Source organism: Camelus bactrianus, chromosome 2 (assembly GCF_048773025.1).
Source record: "Camelus bactrianus isolate YW-2024 breed Bactrian camel chromosome 2, ASM4877302v1, whole genome shotgun sequence".
Taxonomy (NCBI): Eukaryota; Metazoa; Chordata; class Mammalia; order Artiodactyla; family Camelidae; genus Camelus; species Camelus bactrianus.
The window spans coordinates 15,681,200-15,700,011 of NC_133540.1; the positions used below are offsets into that span (position 1 = coordinate 15,681,200).

The 18,812-nt window shown below is 46.3% G+C and overlaps 1 protein-coding gene across 2 annotated transcripts in view; it reads left to right on the forward strand.

Moving 5' to 3' along the window:
- LOC141579566 (uncharacterized) overlaps positions 1 to 18,812 on the forward strand; it is a 145,890-nt gene that overhangs the window by 23,959 nt on the left and 103,119 nt on the right. The window contains exons 14-17 of one of the 2 annotated variants that reach the window (XM_074376182.1): positions 731 to 961; positions 1,368 to 1,446; positions 7,541 to 7,684; positions 7,789 to 8,105. The gene's annotated coding sequence lies outside the window, so the exon portion shown is untranslated. The remainder of the gene's footprint in view (positions 1 to 730; positions 962 to 1,367; positions 1,447 to 7,540; positions 7,685 to 7,788; positions 8,106 to 18,812) is intronic. The other variant, XM_074376190.1, reaches the window with a different exon arrangement.

An 18,812-nucleotide genomic window follows, 5' to 3' on the forward strand; every position in this document is an offset into this window, starting at 1 on the left:
CTACACCAAGAAGATTGCAACAACCAAGCACGTAGGAAAGGAGCCTGAATTCTGACTTGGGGAGATGGTTTTCCAGGACATTAGTTTGCCATCTAGGTCTACAGAAAGTTGCTACTCCATGCCCCAACACCTGGTCTCCCAACTTACTGGCATGTCCTGCATTAAGGAGAATGAATTTGGACTCAGTAACACTCCTATCTTCCTAGCAAGCTGGGCACTGGTATTGAGGGCAGCTATCCCACACCCAGGGACATACTATGTGCCCTTGATGGTTCCCCGAGGGTGGGGTGTGGTTTACCCAGGAAGGATGGGGACTATGCACCAACACTCAGGCAGTATGCTCCTTCTGGGATCTGACCTCGTACCTCCCGCTCCCCGCCAGCACAACACCTGGGACAGTGGAGGTAAGGCAGAGATCTTTCCTGCCTGTGTCCCAGCATGTAAAAGGGGAATATGTACTCTTTCCAAGGTAGTTCTGGGCGACAACACCTGCGGGTGCTTGGTTCCCAGAGCAAAAGCAAACCCAGCTCCACTTGGGAGCAACGGGTTTGATCCCCATAGGGGTTCTGCAGAGGTCTTTGGTGGAGGGCTGGACCAGGGAGGTAAAATATGAGCTGCGGGCCTTAAAGGGTTAGAGAAGTGTGCAGAGGCAGGACTGTTGCCTCCTTCAGGATGCCCCCAGAGTTAAAACTATTTCTCTCCATCTCTGCTACTCTCCTCCACCCTCCAGATCCCTGCCTTCTCTCTGCTCCTCCTGTCCATGTCTCTTCCTCCACTTTTCCCCTTCTCCCGTCCTCCTCCCATCTTCTCTGTCCCTCGCTTCCCCACCTTCTCTCACAGAACTCGGAGAGGATCGCTGGCCCTCCTGCGCATGCGCATTCGTTGCCAGCTGGAACGAGGGTTGGAAGCTCCAGCTCCGAGCCGGGGATCGGCCCCAAAAGCTGCTCAGCTCTTTCGCCCGGTAGGACATTTGCTCCTGCCCCGGCGCCCCGGCAACAGCTGTCCAGGGCCAGGTGTGCACCTGCCGCCTCTCGCCCCAGCCGGGCTCCCGTGTGTCCGCGGCTGGCGTCCCTTTCCCCTCTCCCACCCGCGAGTCCTCTCCTCCCGGGCTGCCTCTCCTCGGCCGCCGGCCCGTCCCCGCCCCTGGGCGGGCTGTGTCCCGGGCGGGCGGGGTCTGCGGACCCGGATGAGTCGGGCGGCTGGGGCTGGGGCTGGCCTCCGAGCGGGGCTACAACCCGCGTCCCCCCCGTCTTTCCCTGCCCCGCGACCCCGGGGCTGCCCTCCTCTCCCTTTCCCTCTCCCTGGGGACCAGCTCAGTGGTGTCTGCGCTGCTCCCCCGGCTGAGTGCCTCCGGCTGTAAACCCCAGCTTCTCCTGGTGGAGTCGGGAAAAGGGAGCGTCAGTGCTGAGCGTGCTTCCGTCTCCTCCCTCAGTGTTTCTGCCCCAGGTAAGTACCTTGAACACTTTCAAGTGTTATGATGGCGGTGCTTGATGATGTCACTGTTTTTATAGTGAGAGGGATTAAAGTGTTGAAAGCAAGTCTTGGTTCAGTTAAAAATCAGCTGAAGGCATGAGGCTGTGACATCCTCCATCCTTCCCTCTCCCAGGGTGAAACGTGTGACCGTCGATGTTAAAAAAATAGTTACAGTCCCTAACTAGCCCAATCCAGCTAGGGTGTGTTAACAGGAACAGCACCATCAGAGGCTTTGTAGACTCAGGGACATTGCAGTCCTAAAGAGCTCCTGGCAAAATTTGGTTTGTTTTGGTTTTTTTGTTCTTCTTAAATTGTGGGGCAGACTAGTTGTATAGAGGGAAAAATAATTGTCAAGAAATATTTTTTCATTTAACATCATTTTTGTGATATTGTTCACACACCATGAAGTCCACCCACATAAATGCTACAATTCAGCAGCTTTAGCATATTCACAGTGGTGCAACCATTAATATTCCAGAACGTTTTCATCACTTCAGAAAGACCAGTGGAAATGAATGACCTATCCACACCTTCCCAGTGCTGGTTCTAAAGAAGTTTCTTGGTTGTTCCTGACCATAAATTATCTGGTTACCCATAAAAAATCTGGTAGGAAATCTAAAGAGAATTGTATTGAATCTATCTATCAAAGCAAGAAGAATTAATGTCTTTATGGCATAAATTTCTTCTACCGATGAATATATCTCGGACCCTATATTTTCATATTTCCAGAGCCTGGCCCATGGGAAGTCCTCATTAATTGTTGGGTTTGTGAATGATGAGATACATCGTTAGTTGTAACTGAAGCCTTTCACAGAAGAGAAAATAAACTCACTGAAGCCAAGTGACTCTCTGATGGTCAGAAAGAGTGACAGCCAGTGCTGGAGTGATCCAGTGGACTTGGTGTTTGTAACCAGAATTCTCCAGCACCTACAGCTAAGGGGATCAGAGTATTCTTTTATTTTTTCTAAATGGCGTTGCTTTTATTTTTACTTATTTTTTAAAATTATTTTTTATTGAAGTGTAGTCAATTTAGAATGTCAGTTTCAGATGTACAGCAGAGATTCAGTTATAAACATATGCATATGTATCTACATATGTTTTAGATTGTTTTTAGTACAACTCATTACAAGAAATTGAATATAGTTCCCTGTGCTATATAGTAGGTCCTTGTCATTTATTTTATATTTATTAATGTGTATCTGTTAACCCCCCTTTTCCTGCCTGCTAACCACAGTTTGCTTTCTATGTCCATGAGTTTATTTCTAGCAGCATCGATTTTCCTAGTAATATATGCTGGTTGGCTGCTTTCAGTTTCAGTAATTCCACCTTATCTGTGGGCATTTTCCTTCTGGTGCGCCTGTTTGTGTTTTGCACACGTGATATAAGAGTTGTGTATTTGGGAGAACTCCAGGCCTCGTGTAGTGCCTGGTACAGAGCACCCACTGAGCTGATGCTTGAACTGGGAAAAAAAACAAACTAAATGTTGGAATTTCCACTATGGTTGAGACTTCCAGGTTTCTATAACCGGTTTAGCCCACCTTAATGTTGGCTGCACCCATACTGGGTAATTTGGTGGAACTTCATGTTATGGTGGTTTAGAGACGGGGCCTTGTATGCTTCTTCTCTTTCCGTTTTCTAAGACTCATTCTCCTGGGCCTTCCAGATCCTCCCCCAGCAGTGCCCAAGGCTGGCTTGGTGCTGCGCTGAGGCAATATTTGTTAATAAGGCCCTTTCCTCATCTCTTCTGAGCCTCCGTTTCCTTCTCTGCACAATGAAGACTTAGACTAGAAAAGTGCTTTTCAGTTTCTTTTAAGCCATGTTTCCTTTGAGAAACAGAAAATACAAATCTCTCCTCCCATTCAACATATACATTTTGACACATCCTCCAAGGAGTGACAAAGCTCTTTGTGGAAAATTGAAGTGATTGTGATTCCAGGTGGCACAGAAAAGACTCTTCAGACATTTACTGCAGGGAGAGGGCAGGAAAGGGGCAGTATATCCCACTTTCTAGTGTGAGCACTGGAACAGGGGCTTGGGCTTATATACAGTGTCCGACGTGGCCTCTCTCTAATCTTTTTTTTTTTTTTTTGCCTCTCTCTAATCTTGCACAATGTGATAAACTTCTCTCCCTCAGTTTCTTAATGCGTCAAGTTGGGGTGATAACAATTTAAGTCTTTTGTGAAACATTATGCACATAAGACATTTGTTTCTCGGTAGAAACAAAACCTGCGAGAGAATCAGGGATTTCTTTAAAAAAAAAAAAATCTTGTCCACAGCTCTCTGTCTGTTTCTATTTTGAAGTTCCTTGAGTGTGAGGGTTGGGTCTAAAGTCCATCGTGGGACAGGTGGCCCATGGGTCTGTGTGCCGCAGATGGCACCCTCCTCCCCAGGCCTCTTCCTCTCAGTCCAGGATGAGGTTCCCTAGTAGATTTACACAGAGATCTTGTGGAAATGGCTTTTCATTTTATTGTTTCATGAAGAAGGGCTGCCATCATGATCTCTGTGGTCAGGTTTTTGTGACCTGAAGGCTATGCAATTACGTTTTTCTATTTAATAAAAAGAAAAAATTACAAGTACAAAATTAGGCCTATGGTGGTGGCAGGGGCTCTTGAAAGTGGGGACCATTAGCTTTGTTAGCTTCAGGTGCAGGGGCCTCTGGCCATGAGGACACATCATCGTGCTCTGAAGTTGGAGGGACCAGTGGGCTCAGTGGGAATGTTTACTGAGTGTATCTCATGGGCTGGGCATTGACCGATTTGTACTGTGTGTTCCTTATTTGAGACAATGAGCTCATTTAACCTCAATAGCCTCTTTAATAAATTAGACTTTTTAATTTTGAGATATAATGTAGATTCCCATGTAGTTGTAAGAGATAATATGGAGAGGGCCTACGGACTTTTTGCCCAAATTTCTTTAAAGTTTCCATCTTGCAAAGTTGGTTTACAATTCAGTAATGACTCACTAACCCTTTGAGGTTTGTGTTATTGCCCTCATTTCTATTCATGATTAAATTGGGGTTAAGATGAGCACACAGGCCTGCCCAGGTCACCCATGGTTAGTGTAGAGTCTGGTGAAACGTGGGCTTGGGATTTCCTGGCAGTATCATTATGATGCTCTGTGGCAGGGAGCAGCATTCACTTTGCTTGTTTATTCATTCATTCAACAAGCATTTATTGAGTAAACTCTGTGGGTCAGATGCTATCATAGGTTTATCTGATTCTTCAGCAGTATGGAGAATCCGGTAATGTTTCCTTCTTTTTTTTAATCTGAGAAAATTAGCTCTGAGAGGTTATAAACCGCCAAAAGGAAATATAGCTCATAAATGAGGGATAGTAAATTTGTACAGTTCCTTCTTCTTATGCAGGTGGTACCCTAGGCATTTTACATTTGTAAAGTTCCATAATTCAGATATATTCTTGTAAGGCAAGGATTTGTTTTTAATTCAAGTATACTCATGTTTACACTGTTGTCAACTGCAAGGTGTTTTTTTTTTTCCTTGAATTTGGAATTCAAAAAATATTTTTTGAGGGGGGTAAATAGGTTTATTTATTTGTTTCATTTTTTTAAAATGAGGTACTGTGGATTCAACCGAGGACCTCATACATGCTAAGCATGTGCTCTACCACTGAACTGAACCCTCCTCCCCAAAGCAAGTTTTCTTATCAAGTATTCTGCAGCTTAGGAGTTCAAATAAATTGGAGTTGAAATCCAGGTCTTTTGATCCTACTGTGTTTCTTTGCATTATATCCTGCTGAGGTTTGTGGAAGCAGTTCCTTTATTCATTCCTTTATTCAGCAGTTTTGAGCACTGACTTTGCATCAGGGACTGGCTAGGTGCTTGGAAACAGAAAACAAGAAATGACCCTTTCTGCAGAGGTCGGAAGCCTAGACCAAAAGCTGCGTAATGTGATCCGACCTGCGGTAGCCATGTGCAGAGGCTGAGGACAAACTGTACCCCCGGCTTTGCTTGGGCTTCCCCTGCCTTCTGACTGGTACACACCAGTTCACCGCAACCCAGTGAGGCCCGCAGCCTGCAGCACAGTATGTACCTCGGTCTCCTCTTCCCTCTCGTCAGGGCCTGCAACATGAACATCCCTGACTACGTGCAGTGTACTTAGGACCACCAGACTCTCCCCGTGGTGGTCCAACCCGTGGGGATCATCTCAGAGGAGTATTTCTTTTGCATCTATAAGCGAATCTCCTTGGTGAGGCAGATCATCCCTTGCGGCTCGCAGTGGGCACTCTGTATCCACTACAGTCAACACTATGCGCCCGAGAATGGGTGGAGCGACTTCGAGACCCACCGCAAGGTCGTGGGCCTTGTCACCATTACCGACTGCCTCTTGGCCAAGACCTTCGAGAAGCTCCACGTGCAGAGGAGCTGTATGGCACCACGGTCTATGACTCTCGGCTCTTTGTCTTTGTGCTGCATGGGGAGGTGGCCGAGCAGCCGCGCACCAACGTGGCCTTCAATTTACGAGGACTGCAGGGTGGTGGAGAAGAGGATCGAGGACTTCACTGAGTCTCTCTTCATCATGCTCAAGTCCAAGTGGCTGGACTGTGCATCCGACAAGACTGGGGACAAGATCCTCCTGCTCTACTTCCTGTTTGAGAAGGAGGACTTTGTGGGATTGGACACAGAGAGCAGGAAAGTCTACCTGGATGCCCGTACACCCTGGCTGTGTGAAGGGTTGCTTCCCTACATCCAGAAAGGGATCAGCAAGGAGGAGGGCTGTCTTGTAGCCAAGGCGTGAGGGAGGTGAAACCCGCCGGTTTTCAGACGTTTAAAAGTGAAACCGCCTTTGTTTCAGAGAAATACTTTTAGGGTTATTATGGACACTTACTCCCGCTTTTCAGCCAATTCCCCTGGTGTGACCCCTGGAGTTGCTGTCCAATAGAGTAGCCAAAGCCACTGATGCTAGGAGAGCTGGGGAGGAGGCTGCTCTGAGCTGAGATGTGCTCTAGGTCAAATGCACATCAGAGGCTTAGACTTGTCTAGTATAAAGAATGTAAACTATCTTGTTTCTTTTTTATTGATAACATGTCAAAATGATAGTATTTTACATACTGTAGAATAAGTAAGATATGTTCTTAAAATCTGTTTCTAGGGTTTTTTTTGGGGGGGTTACATTTTTAAATGTGGCAACTGGGAAACTTTCTTTACATGGCTGTCATTTCATTCCTGTTTGACAGCATGTCCTGGGACAGTCCCATCCTTTGCTTATAGATGTCATGCTGAATCCTGAGACGCAGAATGAGGTGCTGGTTGAGCTGTGGGTGGAGCCAGTGTCTCCTGCCTCCCAGGTCCAGCACCTGCACGGCTCATGAACTCTCTCCCTGCCTGACATACACCATGCCAATTTAGGACAACAGAAACACTGCCAGGGGCTTCCAAATGAGCTCCTTACGCAGGGAAAGGCGTTTCACGGAGCATGGGGCACAGCAGGGAAAGATTCGTCCTCTCTTTGTCCCTGTGATTAGGTCAACGGACCCACTTTGCCTTGGAAGTGCAGACGAGTTCTTCTGGGCTGCCTACCCCCCCACATTCTGCTCTGTTTCCCTGTGTATCTATCGAGATGTCCCTCGGGCAGAAGAGGGTGAGATGCCTTTGCCGAGAGGTGGTCCCGCTTTGCTGGGGAGAGTGTGGGAATCTGTGCCTCCCCGACCTACGGCCTCGGGCCTTGAGTCTGGAGAGGGCTCATGGCGGTCCCACAGGTGACGGTCGGATGGCCTGGCACATGCTGTCGGGCCTGATGTGGAGGAGTTTTTCTGCGATTCTCTGTGAGTCTAAAATCAGATTCTACTTTCTGGTTGTTGGTAAGTTGGAGGAGAAGATGCCAGAGAATTGATAAAAAGAAAGTCCAGACCAGTCCTGTGAGTGACAGGCACAGGGGACCCGAGTCCCACCTGCTTGTGGTGCATGGCGGTCTCTGGAATAATTTTCATTTCCTCCCCGGACATACCTCTATATCTTAAGGAAGGGGCGAGGCTTGTCGTGGCCATGACCTGTACTTGTCCTCACAGGGCCCCGTGATCTACATGGCTTTCTCCCCTTCTGCTTCTTGTAGATGAGCTGGCAGATGTAGTGGCCTGTGCAAAGCTGAGGACACAGTTGCCAGCACCGTGCCACTCCCAGGCTGGCTCCATTCCCGTCACCTGTCACCTCCTGCTGAGTCCCCAGGCGTCAGTCAATGTCGGTACATCGGTGCAACGTAAGCAGGGACCAACATCTTCCCCTGGACATAATGGTGGGTGAGCAGTGGAAGCCTGGAGCCCTGCCCCAGCCCCCTGACCAGTGCCTCCTCTTTTGTCACAGGAGGCACTGGTGACATGTTTGCTCAGCAACTGCTTGGCTCTGAGTCTGCAGACCCACCAGAGAATACCAGCTTGTTTTTGCCTTTTGAAGTCTGTCCTTGTGATTTGGCGGAGTAGCTGGTTGTGTGCTTAGCCCATAGTGGTTGACACTGTCACCATTGTTTACCCAGATTCTTGTGTACCAGGCATGGCTCCCGGCATCAAAATACAGGAGCGCATTAAACCTCCCTCCTGGTGGGTCTGTCTGTTTTGGTACCGTAAGGGCTCAGCCAGCATCTGAACGTCAGTGAGATAACGCGACCAGTGAGCTCGGGTCAAGTAAGTTCTCCTCCAGTCACTTTTACTCCATTGTTTCTTTTACTATTCCACAGTCATTAATTTTTTAAACAATGCTTTGGTGCAGGAACAGAGCCTAATTCTCTCCTGTTACTCTTGGTGGGAGTGAGTAAAACTGTCCAGCTTGAAATGCGACCACACTTTGTAGCTCAAAATCTGTTTATACGCATCTAGGTGAAGTTTAGGTTTGGGGCGCTGACCACGTTGTGGTCCCCCGGCAGCGCCTCTCGCCTCAGGCCCCTGCCTTCCCTGGAACAATAGGTGAGGGTGGGTCTCACCGTCCCCTCGTCCCTGTCCTCACCAAACTCACGTAAATTCTTGTAATTGCTCTCAGTTATTTTTGTTCTCATGTGTTTCTAATTTTCGCTGTTCCTCTTTTCCTTTTTCTATTTCCCTTTCTATCTTGTACCGCCCTGTGAGCATGTTGTTGCGTCTGAAAAGTGGACTGTGCACACCCTGCATTGGAAATAGCGAGATTGTCCTCCGTCCTGTCCCCATCGCTTTAAAAAGCAAAAACCTTAACAGTTGCCTTGATCCATATATTATCCTAGTCATCTTTTTATTTTCTAGATTTTTGGAATTTTTGCTTTGTTAGCACATCACCCACTGGTGTTTGATACCTGTTAAAATCCTTGCTTTGAGGAACCAGTTTGGTCCTCCTTATGTTTGGTGACAAATGCGCCCTTATTAAATTTGATTGTTTTGAAGAAGTGAGATGTGAATTGATTTAGGCGGCTGCTGAGGGATTTTTTTCAAGGAGTATTTAAACTTGGAATGTCAAAATCTGCAGCATCTTCCTTGATTCTGGCTTTTCGACAAACGTGCTTGGCACGCGGTTCAGGGCTGTCGCTGTGTGACGTGCGTGACGGAGCTTCCTGGCCGGCGGTCACTGGTGAGAAAGTGGCAGTCTCGGGGGTGAGCAGCTGCAGGGGATGCTGTTGGAAGAAGCAGTCACCGGTTTTTTGTTTTTTGTTTTTTCATTCACCTTCCCGGTGCCATTTAACTTACTTTGCCTTCATAGAGAGGCAGGAGCGGGTCTAAATTCCATGCCACTCTTATTTTCCCTTTACGAGGCTGGTTTTTCTGAGTATCAGAACAACATGGCCTTCTCCTAAGTAGCTGGCTCACTTGGATCTGGTGGACATAGGGACCGCTAAAGGGGACTGTAGCTTCCTCTCTGCTCCATCCGGTGGGCATTCAGAGCCGGGTCTGTGGTTTGCCTCAGCAGCCATGCAGTCCTCCCTGCACCAGCCTTTACTATTAACCCACGATGGCAGTAAATAGCTGACTCCGTGTCTGTTGCAGCTGACGTCCACCACTGACGGCCGTGTCGTTAGTTTGCGGTAGTGAGTCTCCAACACCCTAGTCAGCTGTGAAGTGACCTTGCATTCTCACCCACACCCTGGTTCATCTCACCCGGGGGAAGGGTTTGGCCACCACCGTCATGCTGGCCAAGAGACCTTGTTTCACCTTTCATGCCTTGGTCCAATTGTGGACACTTCATCCTTCACTGACTTGGTCTCGCTTGAGACAGGCCAGACATTCTGAAAGAGCCCATCACATTCTGGGGGGGAACAGAACACAAGAATCGCAAGTAGGAGTCTAGGCTCTCTGGGTTGGCAAATGCAGGCTGGGATCTGTGAAGGCTGGGCTGTGCCCTTCACAGGCCTTTCCCGTGGCTCCCGATAGCCCAGGGGTCGGAGTGAGAACAGCCTTGCCTGGGTTCCCCCATCTTCATCTGCTCACTGGCAGGTGTGTCTGCTAACTAGGAACTCCCCCAAACCTCGGGCCCTTCAATGTTCAGACCACAGGAGAACCTTGAGTCCCTTCTCCTGGGCCTCCTTTGTGAGAATCCAGTGCCTTCTGAGGTGACCAGCGGCAGGAGATGCCTCCCCCTCCAGGGAGCTCTCTTCGGAGGACTGTGACGCACTGCACCTTGCTGTCAGCTTGTGAGGTTCCATCCGTGGTCCTTGCAGAACCAGACTTGAGTTTGGCTTAGCAATAGAAATGACAAGACTGATTCCAGGGCAGGGCCGGGCGGAGGAACAGGGGAAATTGAATGTGACCTCAAACACCTAGGTGGGTTCTGGGTCTGTTACTAAAATCGGGAGCCTGGGAGGTACCTGCCAGCAATCGAACTCTAGAGTAAATGGTGGACATGAGGCATTTTTAAGATTCCATTTGTCATCGAAGTTAGGACTTCAAAGAGGCACTCGGGTCTATGGCCCCGGGGCTCAGTTGAAGGAGCAGGACCACAGATACACGTTGGGAGTCGTCATTCTTAGCTGGTGTTCACAGCCGTGCAGGTGGATGAGCTCATCTCGAGAGGTGCAGACTGAGGCTGAGGCGGGTCAGGGCTGTGCCTGGGTTGGAGGAAAGCCCAGACCATGCAGCTTTGGCGTGTCACTCAGTGGCGTTTGGGATTTTCAGAGCAATGGCATTTATCCTTAAGGGTCTTGGGGGTGGGCAGGGCCACCCAGGAAGAAATCTGAATGGAGGGTTGTGGCCACGCGTGCGCGTCTGGGGATGAAGCAGTGGCTGCATGTTCCAGGAGGGGAACCTCTTCGGAAGCTGGAGTCGGAGTGGGGAGTGTTGAGAATATAGTCACACTCACCTGTGAGGGAGGGACAGAGGCCTAGGGAGTCTCCACCCTAGCGGACTCTCTTTCCCACGAACAAAAGGCCAGCAGACAGAAGATTTGAGGTGAGAAGGAGCCAAAGTGGAGAATGGTGGTTGGACAGTTCTGGTATTGTCTCCCTGCAAAATAGAGTTTAAAAAACCCAGACTCTTAAGAACATTGATAGTGACGTTGGAGGAGATAGTTCTTTTTCTGGCCTCCTAAGGGTAAGACATGTATCCGTGGATACACAGAAGAATCGGGCAGTCTGGTCAGGGGCTTGACCCTTACCAGGGGGAACAGGGCAAGTTCAAATGGGAAGAAGGGCAGCAGAGGGAATCTAGCCAGGTCTCGTGTCAGGTAGCAGTCGGCCGCACTACTTGCGTGTTGCATTCACATCCGTGCCTCCCAGGTGGGCGGTGGCAGCCCCCTTTTGCAGATTGGGAAGGCTTCTCAGAGGGGTTAAGGAATTGGTCCATTTCGCGGCTAGTAAATGCTGTAGCAGGATTCAAGCAGGGCCTTGTCAGACTTCAAGGGCATGTTCTCTCTACTAATTCCGGTACCTCCATGTTGTACCTGGATTGGTGAATTGGGTCAGTTTTGGAGCCTTTCACAAAAAGTACGATTTAAGTGCCTCAGGACTCTTTCCCAAATCTCAGTGTTCTTTAATTGTTCAGAAGCACCGCAGTGCTTTTCGCCCCACAGAGGTAAGGTCTTACTCTTTTGACGATGACGTGGTTGCAAATGACGTACAGGTGCAAAACCAGACTTAGCAGCTTCTGAAGGGAAACTCTCCAGTTCTCCCTTGATAGGCTTTCTTCCACGGGATGTAACCTGCTGCACCGTAGGTCTGAGCTTTCTGTATGAAGTGAGGGTTTGATATCCAAAGTTAGTAAATAAAGGTCAGATGGAGAAATTCGACGTTAACAATTTATTTTGGGGTTTCATTAGACAAGATGCACTATCGCTTAATGGCCCATATAACGTAAGTAATTGAGTACAGAACATTGCATTCCTTACTTTGTAATGAGAGCTGTCTTGCATCGTAATGTTGTCTGCTTTGGAACTTCAGCTGAGCCAGTAGGGCACCTGTCAGTGTGTTGGTGTGATTGCATTTACACAGTGCATGTAATCTGGGCTTCCTCTGCCCCAAACACTCCAGTGCAGAATCATAGGCTGTAGCCATCACTTAGTTATACAAATACTTCTACAACTATATGATACAAAAAAAAAAAAACAAAGAGAGAGAGAGAGAGAGATTGCCTTTATCAAATTTCCTTTGATTTTAACTGCAAACTGTTGTTGAGCAGCTCTGGTTTACTTTGGATATGAATATGTACATTTCTTTGCATGTAACTTGGATTTTAGACTAGAACACCAACCTCTTGCTTTCCATGAGCCACAAAAATCATAGCCAAATGACATACGTATTAAACATTTTATTCTTTTCTTCTGAGACAGAATCCTTGAATCTGGGACTTGGGCTGTGATTTTGCTTTTTGCTCTTCCCACCCCTCTTATCGTCCCACTCCTTTTTTCCACGTGGCCTCCAAGAGTTCATGGTCTCAGAGGAGCAGGTGGACAAACACCAGTTGGTCGCCAAGCAGTCCTGCTTTAGAGGGAGCCCAGCCAAGAGCTAAAGGACATCATCAGAGAGGGCTTCCTTGAAGAAATGGGCTCTACATTCAGTTATGAGGACAGAGTAAGAGTCAGCCAGGAGAAGGAATCAAGAGGGTGACTCAGGTTGCAGTAGCAGCCCGGGTAGAGGCCTGGAGGCTTGTGGGGTGGGGACTCGGGGAGAGTGAACTGTGTGGTCCAGGGTGGAGGGTGCCCCTGCTTGGGAGGACACTGGAGTGGGCCTAGGGATGGAGGGCTTAGGAGGAGCTTGTTTTTTTACTAGAATTGACACAGAAGAGGCAGTGAATGGTGTCAGCAGAAATTGACCCTCAGGAGAGGTACTCCTGGTTTTGCTTCTGATGTTCTACAGAAAGAAGGGGTCGGGGTGGGCGAGAGCAGCTCTGCCCGTCCCTTTGAGACCCACCCCTTCATTCATTTATTCATAACACATGCAATTCTGAGTGTCCAGGGGAGAGAGGGTGGACTCACAGTAGTAAGCAAAATGTATTGCTTCTTGAGAGTTTAGCATTGTCAGAAGTTGTCTTAGCGTAGAATGTTCTAGGAACACAGCAGGGGCACCTAACCCAAAGTGTAGAGGTTCGAGGGAAGGAAGGCTCCCTTGACAAACAGTCAAAATGGGCTTGGAGGCAAGTGGGAAGTAGCAGCAGTTCAGGGGGCGCCTGAGGTCATTGGGGACCTGGGTACTGAGGTGAGGCTGGGCGAGCAGCGTCGGGGGTGGGGCTAGAACTCCACCAGGGAGCCTCTGAAGGGTTTGAAGTGGGGGTAATGTAATCAAATTTGTGCTTTGGGAAGGCTGTCCTGGTTCCATGTGTGTGTGTGTGTGTGTGTGTGTGTGTGTGTGTGTGTGTGTGTATGTGTGTGTGTGTTTGTGTGTGTGTGTGTGAAGCAGGGAAGAGGGGGAAAGTGCCATCAACTTGGAGGGTCATTAGAAGACCATTGACAGGCTTGGGGGCCACCAGTGGGAGCGGGGCGTCGGGGCTGCTTGGGGACGGCAGGGGCAGTGTGGATGCCGGATTTCCTCATGGGGAGAGCTTATTAACGGGGACCCCCTAGCGGCACCTTGTGGCTGGAAGAAAACGGATGCAACCAGGTGGACTTTTCTCTTCTTCCCTGCATTGTGTGATGATCTTAGCTCAGCCAACATTTGGAAGAGAAGAGCTAAGTTTCAGGGTAGCACAGGACATTGTTGAGCTCGTTCGAGAGAGATATGATAGGATTTAGTCTTGTGTTGAGATCTGCATGTTAACTTAGCTAGAAACGTCCCGTCTTTTGGATTTCCATAGGGGTATTTATTCTTGATAAAGATTGCTTTCTTGGTGAGAGGAAATTTAATACAGCTGCTGTGTTTCTCAAAAAAAAATCTTATCTTTTAAGAAATTTAAAATTCAAAAGAATAGCAAAATTTAAAAATGATAAAGTAAGGCTTTGGTGTAGTTTCTTTGGTTTCTGAGTTAATGTAGAGTTAGAGCCTTTGCATTACTTAAATAGCACATCCTTGTCAGTATTTAAAGAGCTGTTAGTGAGCGCCCCAGGCCCCACTTCTCAAAGCATCATTAAATCTTGCTCTGAAATAGGGAAGTCATAAAGGTCTTGTTGGCAGAAGCCAAATAGTTGGTTTATAATTTGCAGCATAGCACCCTTTATAAAATAATAATAGGTTCAAAATTAAGAAAGTGGAAAATAATTGATTTTTTTAAAGCTGAAACATAATCTTTCTTGTGTTAATGTTGCAACTGGAAATTTCGAAAAGAAAAATCCTACTGTAATATCATCTACGTGGAATACATATATGTCTATCACGTTTGCAATGTAACTGCGCAGTGGTTTTTGAAGTCAGGACCATTCCAGCTGAGTTACTGGCAGTGATGGTTGCTGGTTTTCAATGGAAGACCCTAAATTTGCCTTCTTAGCTTTATTCTTTTCTTTTCTGTTCTCTCTCTCTCTCTCTTTTTTTTTTTTTTTTTTTTTTTTTGTATTGAAAGGGCTCAGTAGTGCTTTGCCAGCATGATTTTGGGGCAATTTGGGGGCAGATATCGTGCACAAGCAGTGAGATATTTCCATGCATTTTACTTTCCGGACATCACCATGGAACATGTGGGGGTTTGTGCCTGCAGGCCGGGATGCTGCAGGACTCCCTGGTCCATCACCTTTATGTCTTGGAGCTGCTCCAGTCAGTGAATGACTTTCTGTGTCTTGGAGGTAAGGTGATCTGATGCAGATGATCAGATGTGTAATTAAGTACTGTTACTTGAAATAGAAAACCTATCAAAAATGGCTCTAAAATACAGGATGAGGGAGGAGAATTGGCTGAGCTGCTTGCATGGGGAATATTCTCAGGTGACTCCCTCATTGTGTCTCCTGTCACTCCCCCCCCAGCCCTGCACGGCAGTCATCGTGAAGCAAGCATGCACTTTCCCAGAAACGCGCTGAATTTCCTTGTGCCTCTGTTTGTTGGCTTTTTTTTTTTGAAAGCACATCTTGCCCTTTGCTTAAATGCCATCCCTGCCTAGTCACCTCTTACACTCATTCGTCTGGAGCTCGTCCATACATAGCTGCTGAATGGATGAACCGAATGTAGTATCTCCATGTAGTGGAACATTATTCAGACGTAAAAGTGAATAAAAAAGAAAAAATAAATAAAGGGGAATATGAAAAAGGCCACCTGCTCTGGGAAGTCCACACTGACTGCTCAACCCGCCCTTTTCCCTTTGAAACCCAATCACTTATGCTCCTCTCTACTCTTTTTGATAGTACTTACCACCTTCTAATAAACTTTAACACTTTCAAAAAAAAAAAAAGAGAGATGCTGATACCACTTCAACCTGGACGAGCCTTGATAACAGCACTTTAAGTGAAAGGAACCAGACACAAACGGCCACATATTGTTGAATTCAGTGATCTGAAATGCCCAGAATAGGCACATGCAGAGGCAGAGGGCAGGTGATGGTTGCAAGGGGTTGGGTGGAGGGGGGTTGGGGAGTGATTGCTAGTGGCATGGGTGTTCTTATGGGATGATGAAGTGTTCTGGAAATAGATGGTGGTGAGGGCTGCACAACCGTGAGTGTGCAGAAGACTGCTGAGCGCTGTCTCTGGGAGTGCCTGTGGTTGGGGGCGGCTTTATTTTGTTCTCATCCGTGAAGAGTCATCTTGTGCTGAGGCCATTCTACTCCTGTGAGTGGTGAGGGTCAGAGACTTTGCAGAGTCATGTGTTATTTTCCCACATGCTGAGTGTAGGCAAAAAAGGTTTAAGCCTGAGAAAGTGCTCCATCTGCAGAAACGTCTTTTAGTTTTGCATGGTGTAAAATTCTTGAGAGCTTTTTAATAGTTGAGGACAGCCTGTTGGGGGGAAACAGCCCGTGAATCCTGGGTGAGTCCCGGAAGAACTGCGCTTCCCTCCCTGACACGGGTGGGGATTTCACCCCCGTTCAGGCATTGAAGGGCCCAGACCCGAGAGCGGAGTTGACAGTCGTGAATATTTACATGTATCCGCTGCTTCATCTTGGATATTAATTTCAAGCTGAGTCAGTATGTGGCGGCAGCCTCATCCTACGTCAGGAATCTATAGTATCTGCTCTTTGAGGTGAAGACCTGACAGACTTGATTATTTAACAGTCTCCCTTGAATTGATATGTCAGATTCCTTTGTCAATAATAGAACAGCAGAATTATAGACGTCCTTTATTGCCGATGTGACCTGGAGCAGGTTTAGTCTCTGTGCCTCAGTGGCCTTATCTTCGGTTGGGGAAGATGATAACAGTGCTTCCCTCAGAGGGTTTGGTGAGGGGGGAGTGAGAAGCAGAAAGGGAGGACTTACACGTGATGCTCATGAATGACCGAATTTAGTGCTCCCAGCCTGGTGAGGCCTCAGGGGCAGAGATGGCAGAACAGACTATTCGTAGCCGGAGCTCGATCCGTGTTTGCAGCTGTTATGGTTAGAATCACCCCTGTGGGTTATCAGGCAGTTTTAAGACTTGGTAATATGAATTCATGAATAATGTTAAAAGATTAGACAACTCAGATCCGGTTTACATAGTTCTCAAGATTTCCTGTGAGAAATGGATAATTTTTTCCCCATCTTAAATCTGAGTTGATTCTCTAAAAAAGTTCTGCATTCCTCCACCTTTTTGAGTTAATTCTCCATTTCTTAAAAAAAAAGTTTTTAAATGGAGTTACTGGTGTCTGAACTGAGGGCCGCATGCATGCTGAGCACATACTCTCTCAAGTGAGGTATAATCTCCCCCCTGATTTTTTTAAACTTTACTTTCTTTGTATGCAGTGGTTAGTGACCTCTAATTCTTTTTCTGGAGACTTGTCCATGAACCTGTAAATCTATAATTAGTGGACAAAATTTGATTTATTAAAAAAATCAATGGAACATTCTGCAATCCATTCAAAAGGAAATGCTCATTGACATAAAATGTTTCTCCTTTATGGTGATTTCTAATTTTTGGTCTGCCTTAACTTATTAAAAGTAATCCTCATCATCATAATGACCAAGCTTGCTCTGAGTGGACACTTACCTAAGGCTAAAATGCTTTCCTCATGTTTTAATTCATAGCAGGTGTTTAAGGGTAGGTATCAGTGTCTCCTTTTCTGCAGCTGAGGGGTTGAGAGATGGGGCAGCTTGTCCCAAATCTCACGCAGCTGGCGCTGGCAGGCTCAGGGCTGGAACCCAGGCTGGACAGGATGCATTCTCAATGGCTCCTCTGATCAGCCCCAAGTTGAGTGGTTTCCCGAACTCCTGTGAGTCCATAAATGAACGATTTTAGCGATCTCAGCTTCATGAAGCCTTCAAAGGAGAGACACCAGTGAGAATGTTAGACAGAGTGGCATAAATTAAAATTGTACATTTTCACAAATGTTGCTTTCTCAGGCAATGAGTTAAAAACTTTATATTTTTTTATTTTAGTGCTCTGTAAACACTAAAATCAAAACATTAAAAATGATTATAGTGCAAAATTGGAGTGGGCTTTTAAAGTCCAACCATTGCTAATTATGTTGCTTGTTTTTCTCTAGTGGTGCTTATTGACAGAAAAATTTACAAAGACTGAATTTGTTCTATGTAGTCTTAGTATGGAGGAAAGTTTTGTCAGTGAATATTGTAAGTAAAATCTTTACTCTTTTCTTTCCTGATGATGAATATGTAAGTTGTTTTCATGGCTTAAGTACATTTCCTCATTTGTGAAATTTGAGTGATGCCCTTTACCTTGTTTGACTGTGAGAGGTGGACGCCTTGTATATGAAGCACCCAAGAGCTGCTTATAAAAATATGCTGTCACAAGGACAGATAGTTTAGAAGGATCAACTCTGAATACTAAAGAGGGTGGCTTGTTTCTGATGCATATTCAATATGCATATTTATGAATATATGAATATGGCTTAAAGTAACAAGGATTCAGGGTTTTGTGTGTGTGTGTGCAGTATGAAGTTTTAATGAAATCTTTATCATTCTAGTGAGACAGGGACTAGTTAAATCACCTTAAGCAGACGGCCTTGAATATTATTTACACAGAATGTGTGTTGTTACAACTCAGAATTCATGTTGCCGTGTAACCATCCACTCAGACATTTAAATTCGTAGGAATCAGACCAGAACCATTAAGTTTAGAAAAATCTACATTGATCACTTTCAGGGAATAAGCTTCTCTCTTTTGTGATTAAAGAAAATTTTGATTTATTTTTCTGCACTCTTATTAGGTTTTAAAATATCAAAACATTGATTTGACATGTCACTTTTTTTAATAATATAAAGCTCATGCTGTTTTAATGTGCAAATAAATGTTTTTGAATTTCAATACACTTGTATGCTTTCCTGGCTCTTTGAGAAGTATTTTGCAAGATACCTAGATTAATTACTGTTGGAAAAATACAGACGTGACTTTTATGAATATAGGCCTAGTACAGATCAGTTGGGTTTTGCTACAGTGCAAGACATGAGGCCTAGAAGAGATTTGCTGCTGATTGCCAGGAGGACAGATCCCAGATCTCAGTCTCCCCTCCTGTAAAATGAAGTGGCTGGACTGGATTCTTTCCTCTACTAAGAAGTTTCCATGAGCCTGTGTCTTTTGTTTATATTCAGGAGTATTAGCAATGTCAGATTAAATACTGAATACACCTCCCTTCCCCGAAGCAAAGTGCACTATGTGCTACATAAGATTTAATTATCTGATTCTTCTTTCTGATCCAACAGGCAATTTTTGTGTTGCATCTTTCCCAGCAACCTGGAAGGTGTTTTTAGCCATAGGTGGTGCTGTTGCACCTTCTAACATTCTTAATATTCCTTTTGCAAAAGAAGGTTTAACAAATGTTATTTTGTTTTGATTCCGTTGCTTAGTGCTTCAGAATAGCACAATGTCCATTATGTCTGTCTACCTGGAAAAATTCTGCTTATGTCTTAGACTTATTCTGTCATCTCGCTGTGAACATTTCAGACTT